This window comes from Bos javanicus, chromosome 13, assembly GCF_032452875.1.
Source record: "Bos javanicus breed banteng chromosome 13, ARS-OSU_banteng_1.0, whole genome shotgun sequence".
NCBI classification, from domain to species: domain Eukaryota; kingdom Metazoa; phylum Chordata; class Mammalia; order Artiodactyla; family Bovidae; genus Bos; species Bos javanicus.
This window is the reverse complement of record NC_083880.1, coordinates 64,905,091-64,923,894: the sequence shown is the minus strand read 5'-3', so window position 1 is coordinate 64,923,894 and position 18,804 is coordinate 64,905,091.

The following is an 18,804-nucleotide window of genomic DNA, read 5'->3' as shown; positions in this document are numbered from 1 at the left end:
CTGAGCCCACATGCTGCAACTACTGAAACCCTCAGATACAGGAAGAAAGGATCTTCCCAGGACCCTCTGTGTTTATGTTTATTAACATGAAATTGCCCAGATTTTAGTGGCTATTATAGGATATAGAGAATTTTTTGCCCCACCACCACAGTAATGTCAAGAATTCATGACCCCATATAAATACAGCATGTTTCTTTACTTATTCAACCTGTACATATTGAGACCTAGGCTTGAGCTGGGCATCAAAGATACAGAGTAGGGAACTTCCCTGGCAGTCCAGTGAATATGACTCAGCACTTCCACTGCAGAGGGAATGGGTTTGATCCCTGGTCTGATCCCACATGCTGCATGGTGCAGGCAGAAAAAAAAAAAAAAAAAGATGCAGAGGGCTTCCACGATGGCTCAGTGGTTACAATGCAGGAGACTCCAGAGACAAGGGTTCAATCACTGAGTCATGAAAGATCCCGTAGAGGAGGAAATGGCAACCCACTCCAGTATTCTTGCCTGAAAAATCCCATGGACAGAGGAGCCTGGTGGGCTACAGTCCAAAGTGTCACAAAGATTGGACATGACTGAGCATGAACACAGGACACAGGACAGAGCAGCATGAGGTTTAGGCCCTGCTCTCAAGGAGTTTACTTCCTGGTAAAGAAATCATCACAATTTGTAAATTAAAATTCTTCTTATCTATTGCAAGAACAAATACTGACACTGTTGCAAGGACAAGCAAAAGAGAAATATATTACAAGACTGTTTGAGGGCCCAGACCATGGATAGGAAAACAAGAGGCACAAGAGCAGCTCTGTCAAGAAGCAACAGCTTCTGCTGCCAGCAGCACCACAGGCCACAGCTGGGATTCAATCCCAACATCCCTTTGTTTCTGAGTCACTCACTCAAGAGGCAAAGTCTTGACCAGGGGCTGATGGTGACTGGTCAATCTCAGGTCACATGGATTAGTCCAGGCTGTCAGGGGACAAGAGGAATAATTTGCCCCCAAGGATATCCCCCCAAATGAAAATGAGGGGAGGACTGATGCTGGTCAGGCAAAAATAACTCTATACAAATATGAATAAAATACCTTGGGAGTCAAGCCGAAGCTCCTGATCATCAAGTCAAACCTGTGGAAACCTGGTTTGCTAGCTTCTGAACAGCCACTGGCTGCTTGCCATAGAGCTCCAATTTGCAAAGTTCTGGTCTAAAGTCCAGGTCTTAGGACTTCCCTGGTGGTCCAGTGGCTAAGATTCTGTGCTCCCAATGCAGGGCACCTGGGTTCTATCTCTGGTCAGGGAACTAGATCCCACATGCCTTGACTAAGAGTTCACATGCCACAATTGAAGATCCCAAGTGCTGCAACTAAAACCTGGCACAGCCAAATAAATAAATAAATACTTTAAAAATCAAAATTAAAAAATAATAAAGTCCAGGTCTCATCACTGCCTGTTTAGCAGCATCCACCATTCTGCTTTAAGGTCTTCCCCATCATTTAACTAGTAGTTGATTTCAACCATCCAATTGTTTTAAACTTAGAACCTTTCTTTGTTGAAATAGGCGCTCAAGTAATAGTTGTGACTCTGTGAATGAGTGAAAGAATGAATGTACAGCAGCCTCAACTACAGAAAATAGTATCTCTCTAACCATTTTAGAACTGTGGTCCCAGGACATAAGATGACAGCTCCACATACACTGCATACACATAAGCATATACAGAAGCACCAGAGACTACTATGTCTCTGCATGGAAGAGTCCTTTCTCTCCCTAAGCATCACTTTTCTTCAACTACAAAGTGGGATGATCTTTACTCTCATTCACGAACTTGTCACAATTAAGTGAAACATGTGAGAGTGTATTGTAAACTGCAAAGTTCTGTGTAAATGATTTTCTGATTGCTTTCTTACTAGATTCATTGTCTGCTGCTGCTGCTAAGTCACTTCAGTCGTGTCCGACTCTGTGCGACCCCATAGATGTCAGCCCACCAGGCTCTCCAGCCCCTGGGATTCTCCAGGCAAGAACACTGGAGTGGGTTGCCATTTCCTTCTCCAATGCATGAAAGTGAAAAGGGAAAGTGAAGTCGCTCAGTCGTGTCTGACTCTTAGCGACCCCACGGACTGCAGCCTACCAGACTCCTCCATGGGATTTTCCAGGCAAGAGTACTGGAGTGGGGTGCCATTGCCTTCTCCGGATTCATTGTCCAGAGTATTTAAAATGTCCCTAGTAAAGGAACAGCAGAACTAAAGATCTGAGATGGGATATTCAGTTAGAAAACTGATCTTTCTCAGCCTCTACCCAGCAAACCTTTATACTCTGTCCTAAGGCAACCAACCCCAAGGCATTTACAATGAATCTGTCAAGGGGAAGGGGGAAAGTTAAAACAGAAAAGCAAGTTCTTTGGCTGTGATTCACACCCACAGACCCCATGTACACAGAGTATCACCAAGCTTGAGGATGTCAGTCTCCAAAGCAGGAACTGGGGTAAAATATCTGCAGCACAAAGCCGAGTGTGAGAACTCAGGAAGCCGGAAACCACAGTCACAGCTGTATCTGAGAAGTCCAAGAACCTCCACAAGGCACCAGGGGCCCAAGGGAAGTGGATTGAGTTGACCCTGGCCTGAGGTCTCTCCAATCTGAGCCTGATGGAAAGTTTCTGAGCTCCTCAAGCCTTATTGCTCTCCAGTGAGGGGGAGGAGAATTATGTAGGAATTCCAATATATTTCCAGCATTTTGCAAGATTCTAAGGAGGGAGGGAGAATGAGGGGGAGAGGCAGAGAGAGGAGGACATTTTTTATTCTTGTCCTGGCCACTAAAGAGACTGATAAAATCCACCTGGACCACTTCAAGGGCAGGGACTGTGTCCTGTTCTCTGTCCCTTGGGAGTCGTAGTACCTAGCACAGTTCCCTGTAATTTAATACTTCAAGCTTGTTTCTTGTGGTTGACACTCCCGCCAGTTTAGAGATAAAGAGACAAGGGAGGAGTTTAGCCCCAGGGACTACTGGAATGGAGATTATAAAGAAGTCCATTAAAGAAACAGTCTCTAAGTCTGCTAGACTCCGGTTGACTCCCCAAATTTCTTGCAATTTAATTTTAGATAGTGATGCTATCCCACGACTCAAAGGCCAAAAATTATATAAAAGATAAACAATACAAAATCTCCCTCAAATTTTTTTTCCTCGTTTGTTTTGTTTCTACTGGTAACCACTTTCTTATGAATCCAGTACCCCACTCCTTTTCTTTTGGCTGCTCTAGGTAGCATGCTGGATCTTAGTTCCCTGACCAGGGATGGAAACCTGGAACTACTGGATTGCCAGGGAAGTCCCCCTTTCAGCATTTCTTTATGAGTATATGCAAAGTTGAATATAAGTTCAAATCTATTATGAACCTTTTACACAACAGAAAGCTTTGATACATGGTGTTCTACACCTCAATTTTGTCACTAAACACATTTTGGACCCCTTACACTACATCTTTTATAATGATACAAAATTAACTCTCATTATCTTGTTTTATTTTACTGCTACGCAGTATTTCTTGTGTGGATGTACTGTAACTTGCTTAATCAGTCCCTTATTTGAGGACATTTGAGTTGTTTCCAATCCCTGGTAACTTAAAAACTATGTTCCATTTACAAATAGTTCAACACATGTGTGCAGAGAGAACTGTACTCTAAATTCTCTGAAATAGGAGATCTGAGCCACAGTGGTGTATATATTTATAATTTTGATAGAGTTTGCAAGTCATCATTACTCGTAACATTTAAAATCTCCAATGTACTTACAGTTTAAGGATTATTTCAAGATTATTCCCATAATGTTATTCTCACATACTTGCATTCTTGATAGAAATGAGTGAAGTTGCAGTTATCCAGCTAGGAATGTGTACAACCTACTGCCACATATTTGTCACACATGTCATCATCATGCGTCTTTTTTTTTGGCTACACCTCACAGCTTGCAGGATCCTAGTTTCCCAACCAGGGATGGAACCCAGGGCACTGGCAGTGAGAATGCTGAGTCCTAACCACCAAAAAGGGAATACACACCATGTGTCTTTAGAAGAAATTATCTTGATGTAGGGGGAAATGCAAAGGACAAACATTAAGGAAAATACCATTAATTCGACAACATAAAAAAATTCTATTCTATCCATGAAAATATGTCTACACATGGATGGATGGTTGGGACTATGGGGGAAGAAGAAAAGGAATGGAGGCTAAGGAAGAGTAATTCAGAGGGACCATTTACTTTGTTTCCAATGTTTATAAACAATGTTGCAATGAGTAATTCCCTTCCTGGTGATCATTCACAATGTTTCCAGTTGCTACAGACAATGCTACAATAAAGAGCCTTGGACATTCAAAAAAGGAAAAAGAGGGACTTCTCTGGTGGTCCAGTGGCTAAGATCCCCAGCTCCCAATGCAGGAGGTCCAGGTTCAATCCCTGGTCAGGGAACTAGAGCCCACATGCTGCAGCTAAGAGTTGGTATGCTGCAAAAAATGGATCCCACATGTCATAATGAAAAGATCTTACCTGCCACAACTAAGACCCAGTGTGGGCAAATATATAGATAAATAAAGTATTTTTAAAAAGGAAAAAGAGGGAAATCTGGGGCTGTGTCTCGATTATCAATTATCATTTGAAGCTTTGCCCCTTACATTCCTCTGCAGTCCTTCTTGCCTGCTTATTGACTCACTAAGACCCCAAAACTCTCTCCTCTTCCTCTTCTATTACACAGTTGTAAGTTTGAAATCTCACCTCCTTGACGTCACCCTACTCGACCCAGCCCATAGTTCCTCTGGGCCTAAAAAAGTATCTTAACTGCAATCTCAATTCCAAATTCTAGGCTGGAAATAGTTATCACCAAAGAAAGTCCCTAAATGACAATTATGGAAAAACAGGTAATCACAGGTTCGCTCACACCTTACTCTACTTCCCCTGATATCCTTGCCTATATCATGGTCTTTTTTTTTCCCCCTCTCTACTTCATAAGCTTTTTTAAGCCCTTTATGCTTTTCAAAGGTTTATTTAACCTACACGCTGAATCATCACCATTTCCCTTCCCACTCATCTCCTTCTATTTCCAGGGGAGCCTTTTTATTGTAGGAGGTAAAACAGAAACCTGACTAAAGTAGAAGTTAAAGGTGCTGTGAAACTCCCAATGCTGAAACCTTATGAATCCAGAGAGCACTGGCTCTTGTCCGCTTTGAACTCTTCCTGCCCTAGAGAGCCTTATCTTCCCACCATGTAAGTTGGGGTAAAACCACTGGCCAAATGGAGAAATAAGTTATATTTCCTGCAGATTTTCCAAATTTCCCTTTTATCTCTACATACCACACCTACCTTTGCCTGTCCCCCCTTCTGATTCTGCTTCAAATTTTTATCCCTTTTGGAAAAAAAAAAAATAACGACAATATTTATTGAATTTTCACTGTTTGCTAGACACTGTGCTAAGTGAATTATTTCATTATAAATTTCATTATAAATTATTTCATCATAATTACATGAATTATTTCATTTAATAACCCTTGAAGAAAGTCCCTTGTAATGGAGCCCCAGAGAAGTTACTTGTCTAAGGTCACATCACTAAGAATAATTTAAGTACCAACAATTTAATTCCAGATCTCATGCTTATTAATCCTAAACTAACCAGATTCTGAGGAGAGTCTTCCTCTTGTTCCTCTGCCCTCAAACTCTTTCCAATCTGGCCTGTTCTCCAAACTATTCAAATTGCCATTCTAACATAACAGTAGTAATAAATAAAGTGATGCTTTAAAAACAGGTGGGGACTTCCCCGTCAGTCCAGTGGCTAAGGCTCTGAGTTCCAAGTGCAGGGGGCTGGGGTTCAATCTCTGGTCAGGGAACTAGAATCCACATGCTGTAACTGAGTTTACATCCCACAACTAAAGGATCCTACATGCCATAGTGAAGATGGAAGATCGCTTGTGATGCAACTGAGACTCAGCACAGCCAAAATAAATAAATATATTTTAAAAATAATTTTAAAATAACCATATCATCCACTCCCCTACACAAATCCCTCTAATGCTATCCCCTCTCTAACTGAAAGTAAATCCAAAATCTTTACCCACCAGCCATTCTTGATCTGCCTCTTGTGTTCCCCAGCTCTCTGACCTCCAATTCTCTTCCCTCTGCTTTGCTCACTCCAGTTACATGAGCATCCTTGCTTTTTCTTGAGCAGGCTAAGTTCACTTCTACTGGGGTTTTATACTTGCTGTTCCCTCTACCTGGAAAAATCTACCCTCAGATACTCATAAAACTTAGCACTTTGTTTCTTTCTGGTCTCTGTTCAAGTGTATATATATATATATATATTTTATGATAGAAGCTGCCTCCCTAAATACAACAGTATCCTGTCTTTCTCTCTCTCCCTTAATCTCATTTATTCTTCTTCAAAGCACTTATCACCATCTGGCATATTACCTATGTATTTTTTGTTAATCTGTTTCATATCTTTAGAATTTAAAAAATTCCTGAGGTCAGGGACTTTGTTTTGTTTACTGCTATATCCCCAGTGCATGGAATGATACCCAGCATAAAATAGGTGTTTAATATTTTGCATGAATAATAAAATTAAACTATTTTTGAGTGCTTCCATTACACCAGGTATTCTATATACATCACCTATGAATTTTCTCATTTAATCTTTATAATAATCTTATGAGATTTAACCTTTTAAATATGATGTCCAAAACTTTTCAGTAGTTTATGAACAACTAATTCTCTGAGAAAAAAAAAGAAAAGATTGAGTTGTAGCATTTGTGATATCTGTGATATAAATATTCACACTTTGGCTGATTTAAGACTACCAATATGAGGTCAATCAGCTCACTAAATTTCTGGGCACTTATAGAATCACAAACTGGTATGAGTCTGCTCCAGCATGCCATTGCTACTGCTATTAGGCAAGCATAGGAAGCTCTTCACAAATTACCCCTTACTCATCTTTCCAATGGAATCTCCTCTGACTCTCCAACTCACCCACACAGCCCACTTTCAAATCATGAAGAATTCCTGTCTGTGTAAGAACATGCCCTGCTTGTTCTATATTTGTCATTGGGCAATGTGCTTTATTTCTGAGAAGTTCTTTCATCCTTCCTTAGTTTGGCTCTGTACTGGTGTGTCTTCAAAGCAACATCAACCAATTCAACAAATAGTAGTTAAGCAACCAGCCCATTCCAGGCAGGATGTTAGGAGCTGAGGGATAGAAGTAAAGGAGAAGCAGTTGTTGATATTCCCAGAGTGGCTCACAATCTGGTAGTGAAGGCAAATGCATAAGCAATGAAGCCGAATTATAGCCTAAGAGAAGTAATAATGAGGGATTAAATGAGTCTAGCAAGGGTGGGCAGGATCAAGACCAACCTTCTAAAGGAAAGTAAAGGAGACTTTACTTCCTTTACTTCTAAGGAAGTAAAACACAGACATCTTTCCAGATAGACATTTCAAGGCAGGGAGATACAAGCAATTGGAGACTTCTGGAGAAGATCGAGAAAGTGCTATAGGATGGACAGTTATGCTTCCTGAACTCCTTTTTGCGTCCCAAACCCTCAGTGGGTAACTCGATTCCACTCCATTATAGCAGAATTGCCAATGGGCAAGAGGTCAAAATCGATGAACAGTCACAAACACAAGAGGAAATACAATAATATCAACATTTTGAGAAATGTTTACCAAAATTTTATACCTACTGTTGGGTTACTAGCAAACCATGGCCAACAAACTAGGTGGCCATGGATCAAAGAATACCATAGAACTCAATTGACCTGTTCAATCAGTTACAAACATTGGAAAATATAGCAAAAATAATTGGAAATGACAAATCAATATTGGTGGGATGTGGAGAAAAGTACATTTAATAAATATGTACTAAAATTAAACTATGTGTCAGCCACTGATTTGTGTGCTTTACTTGTTTAACTCATTTAACTTATGCCACAATTTTATAAAACAGGTTCTCTTTTTTCACTGATTTCAATTTATTTTTGTGACTGTACTGGGTTTTTGTCACTGTGTGGGCTTTTGTCTAGTTGTGTTGAGCAGGCCTACTCTCTAGTTGCGGTGCACAGGCTTCTCAATGCAATGGCTTCTCCTGTTGCAGAGCACAGGCTCTAGGGTGCGAGTGCTTCAATAATTGTAGTGTGAGGGCTCGTAGTTGCGGTTCCCAGGCTTTAGAGCACAAGCTCAATAGCTGTGGGTCATGGGCTTAGTTGCTCAGAGGCATGGGGGTCTTCCCGGACTAGGGATCAAACTTATGTCTCCTGCATTGGCAGGTGAATTCTTTACCACTGAGCCACCAGGGAAGCCCCCAAAACAGATTATATTATTATCCCACAGATATTTCACTAAGAAAACAGAACTTAAGACAGGGCAAATAACCCATTCAGTGTCAGACATTCAGTGGGATGCTGGATCAGTCTGTACTGGCTTGTAAGAGCTGATTATTATTAATAAATATTCAGTTGGCAGCTTAAAATAGGCCCTAAGTGAAAATATTTACACTATGAACATTGGCAAACATCAGACCTCTTTTTTTTAAGAGCAAAATTATCTGCACACCATTAGTAGTCTTTGGTAGTATTCCAGACCCTGGGGATATAACAATAAACAAACAAAAATCTCTGCTTTCATGAACTTTATAGTCTAATGGTGGGAGATAAATAATGAACAAACACATAAATAAAATATATGGTATATCAGATGATGACAAGGCCTATGGAGAAAAATAAGTGAAAATGGGGTAAAAGTATGCCATCCCTTTTTATTTATTTATTTTTGGCTGTGCTGCATGGCATGCAGGATCCCAGTTCCCTGACCAGGAACTGAACCCATGCTCTCTACTTTTGAAGCATGAACTCTTAACCACTAGACCCCCAGGGAAGTCCCATGCTCCCATTTTTTAAAAATGATTATTACTGGAGTACAGTTGCTTTACAGTGTTGTATTAGTTTCTGCTGTACAACAAAATGAATGAGCTATACGTATACATACCTATCCTCTTTTTTGGATTTCTTTCCCATTTAGGTCACCACAGAACAATTAATAACATTCCCTGTGCTATAGTGCAGGCTCTGAGTTCTATTTTATACATACACTAGTATGTATATGTATACAGATACTAGTGTATGTATAAAATTGGGATTGCCATCAATCCAAATCTCCCAATGCATCCCAACCTCAACCCCATGCTATCATTTTAAATAGGATGGTCAGGGAAGGCCTCACTAAGAAGGTAATGTCTGATTATGACCTTAAGGAAATAGGAAGGAGCAAGACATGCATCTGTTTTGGAGCAGAGTGTCCTACGTAAAGCTTTAGCAAATGCCAAGACTCTAAGAAGCACAGACATGCCTTGGGTATTTAAGGAATAGCAAAGAGGCCAGTTAACTGGAAACAGACAGGATGAAGGGAAATCTGCAAGGGAGAGTGTGATAAGTGTACCTAGGTGTTATTTTTTAACTCAAAAAAAAAAAGACCTTGGAACACATAGCTGGATAAACCACAAACTAATAGCAAAAATAATAACTCATGTGTGTGTGTTTTTTTTTTCCAAATTTATTGACTATTTCCTGTGAGTTCAGCTCAGTTCAGTTCAGTTGCTCAGTCAGGACTCTTTGAGACCCCATAGATTGCAGCACACCAGGCTTCCCTGTCCATCACCAACTCCTAGCGTTTACTCAAACTCATGTCCATTGAATCAGTGATGCCATCCAATCATCTCATTCTCTGTCGTCCCCTTCTCTCTCTGCCTTCAATCTTTCCCAGCATCAGGGTCTTTTCCAATGAGTCAGCTCTTCGCATCAGGGGGCCAAAGTATTGGAGTTTCAGCTTCAGCATCAGTCCTTCCAATGAATATTCAGGACTGATTTCCTTTAGGATGGACTGGTTGGATCTCCTTGCAGTCCAAGGGACTCTCAAGAGTCTTCTGCAACACCACAGTTCAAACGCATCAATTCTTCGGCCCTCAGCTTTCTTTATAGTCCAACTCTCACATCCATACATGACTACCAGGAAAACCGTAGCTTTGACTAGACAGACCTTTGTCAGCAAAATAATGTCTCTGCTTTTGAATATGCTGTCTTGGTTGGTCATAGCTTTTCTTCCAAGGAGCAAGCGTCTTTTAATTCATGGCTGAAGTCACCATCTGCAGTGATTTTGGAGCCCAAGAAAATAAAGTCTCTGTTTCCACTGTTTCCCTATCTACTTGGCATGAAGTGATGGGACTAGATGCCATGATCTTAGTTTTCTGAATGTTGAGCTTTAAGCCAACTTTTTCACTCTCCTCTTTCACTTTCATCAAGAGGCTCTTTAGTTCTTCCTATGAATTAGGCCACTGTAAGCATTTCACGTACATTATCGTACTAAATTTTCTCCATATTATTTTACTTAATCCTCAGATCAGACTGTGAGGCTGGGGAAACTGAAACAACTGTGAGTTTAAGTAAATTGAACAGAACTATACTATGTAGGGGAACAGATGAGAGCCCATATCTATTCTTGCTTGCTCTATACCTACCCTTCTCTATTAGAATTGTTGGGTGAATCTATTATATTCCATATGATTAATCTGCGTGAAGATGCTTCACTGTAATTGTAGGGCATTATTATTATTAGGTACATGGATGTGACTTGGCATATGATCATGAAAACAAAAGCTATAGACCTTAAGAAGGGCACTAAGAATTAAGTGGAGATATAATTTTAACTGAGGGTAATTGGAAAAGACATACAAAGCAGGTAGCATTTGAGCTGAACCTTGAAGAACTTCCCTGATAGCTCAGCTGGTAAAAGAATCTGCCTGCAATGCAGGATACCCAGCTTCAATTCCTGGGTCAGGAAGATCCACTGGAGAAGGGATAGGTTATCCAACCCAGTATTCTTGGGCTTCCCTGGTAGCTCAACTGGTAAAGAATCTGCCTGCAATGCAGGAGACCTGGGTTTGATCCTTGGGTTGGGAAGATCTGCTGGAGAAAGGAAAGGCTACCCACTCCAGTATTCTAGTCTGGAGAATTACATGGACTGTGTAGTCCATAGGGTTGCAAAGAGTTGGACAAAACTGAATGACTTTCACTCACTTTCATGTATTAGTCAAGTTCATGGAGGGAGGTAGAGACCACCTGTTACCTGAAGAGAGACAATTTGATATAATGTATTATCAACCATGTAACTGAAGAAGTAAAAGAAGAAATCTAAGCTGTCGTGAAGGCAGTGATTGTTAATTGTAGGAACACCTACAATGCTTAGGGCTGAGAGCAAAGGGAAGAGGTTGGAATGATTAAAACGCATACACTTAGAGGAAGTGCTAAACAGAACTGAAACAGACCTCTGAAGAGGAGGCCATACTTGGTGTGTGCTTGTGTCTCTGAACTCAGAGGGGTTGGGACCAAGACCTTTGTGAAGGAGTCACTGGGCAGTCAGTGCTAACGAGACTGATCCTGTAAGCATTGTAAAATTACAAACTGGTTTCCAGAAGGGAGGGAGATTGGGAGTGGAGAGAAATAAATAAGGAGATTAAGACATACAAACTTTCAGTTGCAAAATAGATGAGTCATGGGTATGAAATATAGTGTGAGGAATATAGTCAATAATTATGTAATATCTTTGTAAGGCAACAGGTAATAACTAGACTTATCAAGGTGTATATTTTGAAACATATAGAAATGTTAAATCATTATATTGTGTAACAGTAACTAACATAGCCTTGTAGGTCAATTATACATCAAAAACAAGCAAACATGGGACTTCCTTGGTGGTCTAGTGGTTAAGACTGCACTCCCAAAGCAGGAGGCCCAGTTTTGATCCCTGGTCAGGGAACTTGATCCCACATGTCACACTTAAGGATCCTACATGCCGCAACTGAGACCTGACACAGCCAAATAAATAAACAAATAAAAATGTATATTAAAAAAAGAAAAAAAAAACAAGCAAACATTTCTTTAAAATGGATAACCAACAAGGACCTACTGTATAGCACAGGGAACTCTGCTCAGTGTTTTGCAGTAGCCTGGATGGGAGGGGAGTTTGAGGGACCATGGATACATGTTTCCGTATGGCTGAGTCCTTTGTTGTCCACCTGAAACTATCACAACATAGTTAATCAGCTATACCCCAATACAAGATAAAAAGTTAGGAAAACAACAAAAAGCAAACAAACATAGGGCATGAGGTCAGATTTGTGGCTAACAGAGGGAAGGAGTTCAGGGGAGAGGGAATGGGGTGAAGGAAGTGAAAAGGTACAAACTTCCAGTTATAAGATAAATAAATGGACTTCTCTGGCGGTCGAGTAGTAAAAAATCTGCCTGCCAGTTCAGAAGATATGGGTTCAATCCCTGGTCCAGGAAAATTCCACATGCCTTGAATCACTGAAGCCCATGTACCACAACTATTGAACCTGTGCTCTGGAGTCTTCCAGCCACAACCACTGAAACCACAGACTGCACCTACCAAGCCTGCTGCTTAGAGCCCACGCTCCCTCACAAGAGAAGCCACCGCAGTGAGGAGCCAGGGCGCTGCAACTGGAGAGAGCCCACACGCAGCACTGTGTGCTTGTATACTTGTTTACACAATGCAAACATACACTGTTTCAATATCCTGAAAATAGGGAAACATACGATGTGATCCAGGAACCAGGGATTTGGGGGACTTCCATCTCCCTGCAGCATTTTGTTATAGAATCTAGGGGTCCTTAGATGACCCTTCTCTTTCTGTCCTCCTTTTTAAGACTGAGGTAAAATTCATATAACACAAAAGAAAATTAACAATGAGTCATGCTAAACTATACATTTTTTGGCATTTCCTACATTCATAATATTGTGCAACCATCTCTAGTCATTAGTTCCAGAGCAATTTCAACAGTCTAAAAGGAAATCTCATACTCATTAAGTAGTTATTCCTCACTCCTCCTTCCTCCTAGCCTCTGGAAACTGCTAATCTGCTGTTTTCTGTCTCCATGAATGTATCTATTTTAAATGTTTCATATACATGAAATTATGTGACATTTTGTGTCTGGCATCTTTCATTTAGCAGAATGTTTTTGAGGTTCATCTACTTGGTAGCATGTATCAGTACTTCAATAGTTTTCATGGCTGAATAATACTCTCCTGTATGGATATAGCACTTTCAGTTTATATAGTTATCACTTGATGGACATTTGTGTTGAGTTCATTTTTTACTATTATGAATAATACTGTTATGAATATTTGTGTACAGCTATTTGTTTGAAGACAGGCTTTCAATTCTCTTGGGTCTATACTTAGAAGTGGAATTGCAGATCATATGATATTTCTATACTTAACTACTTAACTTTTTGAGGAGCTGCTGAATTGTTTTCTACAACAGTTGTACCATTTTACATTCACACAGCAATGTCTAGAAAGTTCTACTTCCTCCACATTCTTACCAAAATCTCCTTTCTTTTACAGCAACTGCACACAAGTCATGTTCACACTGCCCATATTGCAACTCTGATGCTTCATCTCTATACTGAGTTAGGACTTGCTTGTTTAGAGATGTTTGTGCATATCATGTCCCTTTGGGTCTCCTCCAGAAAATGACTGTTAAGGACTTTTTTTTTCTTGCTCAAAAACAAACAGAAAAATTGAGACTATTAGATACACCCTTTCAGAGATGTTGTCTTTCTGGGCTATTCATTTTCATTCACTCATATGGAATTACATGCTTTTTATTTAAAATCACTGTGGTTTGATGATTCTTTGATCACTTTCAAGGTGTAGCTCCATCTTGTGATGCTTATCAGCAGAATCTTCCTCTCCATTGCTAGATTTGCTTAAATTCCAAATCTTTTGCAATATTATGTTTGATTGCATTTCTTTTTGCTTCTGTGAGCAGATGTTTTAAACAATACTCTGCCTCCTAATTTTCAATGTTTTATCTATTTCTCTGGTTGTTGAATCATATTTTGGAATAAAACATATTGCTTTTGTGGTCCTATAAGCTTGCTTCTGCCATTCCTTCATTTTAAAGAAAATTAATATTGCCCAATTTATATGCATTTGTGAAAACTCATATATTAGTACAATTAAGATTTTTCATTTCACTGTATGTAAAATTTATCTCACTAAAAAAAAAAAAAAAAGTGAACAACTACTAAATTCTCTGGATAAGGAAAGGCATCCCACTCCAGTGTTCTTGGCTGGAAAATTACATGGACAGAAGAGCCTGGTGGGATATAGTCCATGGGGTTGCAAAGAGTTGGACACGACTTAGCAACTGAGCACTGAGCACTGCTGCTGCTAAGCTGCTAAGTCGCTTCAGTTGTGTCCGACTCTGTGCAACCCCATTGATGGCAGCCCAACAGGCTCCCTGTCCCTGGGATTCTCCAGGCAAGAACACTGGAGTGGGTTGCCATTTCCTTCTCCAATGCATGAAAGTGAAAAGTGAAAGTGAAGTCGCTCAGTCATGTCGGACTCTTAGCGACCCCATGGACTGCAACCTACCAGGCTCCTCCGTCCATGGGATTTTCCAGGCAAGAGTACTGGAGTGGGGTGCCATTGCCTTCTCCAACTGAGGACTAAACTCTAGTTAAAAATACGCAATGCTGAAGAGTTTAGAGATGGTATGCATTAATGTCTGAAATTGTGAAAAGCATTAAAAAATTAAGCTGAATACCTGGATGGAAAGAGGGATAGGCCGATGAATAGATATGTAGTAAAACAAATATTGAAAAATGTTAAATTCAAAATCATTGGTAAGCATATATATTATTTTCTCAGCCTGTTTCATAATTCTCGTTGTAAAATTAAAAAAAAAAAGTTCTTAATTGCTCTGATGACTTATGTCAATCAGTTCTTTGTAGAAGATTCTGTGATGATTTCCATCATAGTCTGAACCCATCAATTTATTTCATCCAATTCAAGTAAATAAACAACATTTAGAGGAATAAATGAGAACGTATAGAAAATGGTTTGTAAACTGTGTAGAACTATATAACCATGCCATTGTTAATTCTATGATGGTCAAGGGATTGAGCCTGTGTAAAATCTTAATACAAAACACTATCCCAAACATATTCGCTGGCAGTCCAATGGTTAGGACTCTGAATTCTCACTGCCAAGGGCCCAGGTTCAACCCCTGACCAGGGAACTAAGATCCTGCAAGCCACGTGGTATGGCAAAAAAAAAAAAAAAAAGAAGAGTTCTCTAACTAAACTGGAAAGTCTTAAAGGAAAGAGATTGTGTTTTTTATTTATTTGGTTCTCACAAATTGTCCACTGAGTACCAAAAATTCAAAAGGTACTAAGCACAGAATGAATCAGTAAATGGCACATTTCATAGATAAAACTCTAAAAGAAAAGGGGACAAGGGACGTCCCTGGTGGTCCAGTGGTTAATAATCTGCCTTCCAATGCAGGGGGCCTGGGTTCTATCCCTGGTTGGGGAACTAAATTGCCAGATGTGAGGGGGCAACTAAGTTCTTGCAACCAGAACCCATGCATCACATCAGGAGGAGCTCATGCAACTCAAGGAAGACCCAGGGCAGCCAAAAACAAAAGGGGAGGGGCAAAACAGGGCTATTAAGAGGTACTAACTGTTTTTTATAAAATAAGCTATCAGGATATATTGTACAGCATAGGCCATATAGCAAATATTTTATAATAACTATAAATGTAGTATAACCTATAAAAGTTTTGAATCAATATATAGTGAACCTAGAACAACATACTTCAATCAAATAAACCTCTAAAGGAATGTTTTAAATTTGTTATGGCTTATTAAATTTTTGCCATTTTTATGTTTAATCTAAAATAATGTTTGTTTTTTAAATAGTTTTTTGAGGGAGTTCCCTCATAGCCTAGTAGTTAGAAATCCACGTTCAATCTCTGATCAGGAAACTGAGATCCCACAAGCTGGGTGGTGTGGCCAAGAAATAAATAGTATCTTGCATAATCTTTTTTATCATGGGATGGAGAGATGGACAAATAAGTGGCTGTTGATATACCCATGAAACAGCTCTTAAGGACGAATTTATGCAAATTCCTTTTGGATATGTCACTACAATGCCCCTGACATTATGGCCAGCAGTCAGGCAAGTATTTGAAATCAATGCCAAATTCAATCTTTAAGTAGATTGATTATACAATCAAGTCTAAATGAGGGTGGAGGGGGATGATTTGATCCTCCCAAATCAGGCAAAAGTCATAAGGCTGGCAAAATTACCTCCACTAGTATGAAATGGGATTAAGTTTCTCATTGTTACAGAGACATTGTTACAGAGGGAAAAAAGAAAGTTCACAGTGTCCCCAGCGGCTCAACAATTGCTGGACTCTGTCAGGTAAAGTATGCAAACAGTTGTTGGTTCAGGTCAGAAACTCTGGCCAATCAGAAACCTTGGTCCTCTGAGATAATATCTGAATTCTCTTGGAATGTTAATATCAAAAATTTTTGAGATAATAAAACCTTTCTGTTATAAGCATCTTTTTATACAGGGAAATTTCAATTTAAAGACTTAAAACTTTCATATTAAGAATGCTTTGTACATATATATGTTATATGTTAGTCACTCAGTTGTGTCTGACTCTTTGTGACCCCAAGGACTGCAGCCTGCAAGGCTCTTCTGTCCAGGGAATTCTCCAGGCAAGAATATTGGAGTTGGTAGCCATTCCCTTCTCCAGGGGACCTTCCTGACCCAGAGATCTATTCAGGTCTCCTGCATTGCAGGTGGATTCTTTACAATCTGAGCCACCAGTGAAATCTACTGTATACATTTCTGTATTTAAATTGTAATGTTTAAAGGAACTTGAGGTACTAGAGATTCAGGTAAAAAAATATGATTAAGTAACTGACGAGGTTTGTCATTTTAATTGGAAAAGTATAAGACTACATTAGAATATTTTAAGAAATTTAAAACACCATATTTGTGATTTTAATTTTTTAGGTTTAGAAGAGTTTATATACTTGTAAAAGTTTTAAAGTACTCAAAAATAACACATTAAAAAAAAAACACCATGACAAAAGCATACTAAATTTGAGGACATTTATCTAACATAAATGGGACTGATTTTTTGAAGGGAGTTTAGTCCATTTAATTTGAATTCAACACAATATTAACAGAAAAAGTGAAGATGATTCTAATATTCTAGTTAGATTTATAAATAAAACAAATTTTCTAAGTCAGTCTTAAAGTCTCAAGGAAACTAGATTAAAATGCACTTATTCTATACATTGAATGTTAACTTTTAAAATGCAAGTATGAAAAATAGCATCTTCTGTCCATAGAAGTCATACATGAATGTTAAAAAACTCACAATGGCAAAATATATTTAATTATCAGCCAAATTCTCTAAGCATAACATCTGCTACCTTCTTTATCCCAGGCCCTTAGTTAGCCTGTGGTCCTCTCTTCACAAGTTTTAAGATAGAGTGATATTCTTGGTGGTGATGATTTAACCCAATTAACTTCGAGGCAAAAGAATTGAGAACATAATGATGAAAGGGGAAGGAGTCCATGAGCCAGACAGAGTGAGAGTTTTGCATGGTGAATAAAAAGCGTATCATATTTTTAATATTTTTTTAAATACATAAAAATACTTTCATTTTAGAGACTGAGTTTTCCAGTTGGTGTTTCTTGTTTGTGTGCTAAATTGCCAGGTTCACTCTGATCATTCTGGGACAGAAAACAATTTAAGGGATATTCAATACTCAAGTACGGAGAAGGCAGTGGCAACCCATTCCAGTATTCTTGCCTGGAAAATCCCATGGACGGAGGAGCCTGGTAGGCTGCAGTCCATGGGGTCGCAAAGAGTCAGACACAACTGAGCGACTTCACTTTCACGCATTGGAGAAGGAAATGGCACCCCACTCCAGTATTCTTGCCTGCAGAATCCCAGAGATGGTGGAGCCTGTTGGGCTGCCGTCTATGGGGTCGCACAGATTCAGACACTGCTGAAGCGACTTAGCAGCAGCAGCAATACTCAAGTAACTGAGAGCTTAAAATATTTCTCTTCTCAAATAAGTCTAGAGATTAAAGTCAGATTCTGTGCAGTCATATTCCCAAACAAAATTAAGTAGGGGCCACCATCTATGTTTTAATATTTTCACAATTAACAAGTCACAACACTAGAATTAAAGGGAAAAACAAAGGCAAAGGTTAGCTTGTCTTTTCTAAAATAATTGGGTTTCAATATAATGTGATGATTTTCAACATTCAAAAAATGAAAAGCATCTGAGTTTTCAGGAAAAGAAGTTAAGGGAATATTACTAATTATGCAAAATCTATTAATTCTCTAAAAGAAACACCTAAGTGCAAAATTAATCTGAAATGCAAAGCCTCTTTACACCAAGAGTTTCTCTAAATATTTTATTTAGAGATAATAGAAGTTAACTTTTTTGAGGATTAAATATTTGCCAGGCATTTTACATGGCAAAAGAGGCTATTACCTCATTCAATCCTTTCTATACTCCTATTAGCAAGCCTTCATTCATCCATTCATTGATTTAATGAGTTTCTACCTGCGCATCTGGCTAAGTGCTGACAGTTCACTAGTGAGCATTACTGGCCTTCCTCACTAACAAGCAGTTTAGTAATTATACTCTTCTTCACAGAAATGGAGGGTAGGTTCATTTACTTGTCCAAGGTCACAGTATTGGAGCAGCTAGACAAACTCATCTCAAAGCTTTGCAGTCAATCATTAAGCTGTCAACAGACTTCTAGATTTTCTCTCTCAAGATTTTTTTGTTTTTAATTTTTTTCTCTCTAAATTTTTTCAATCATTTTTATCTTAAAGTCTTGTAGACAATGATCTCTGTGCTCTCTGCTTTTTCACCGTGTAGACCAAAGAACA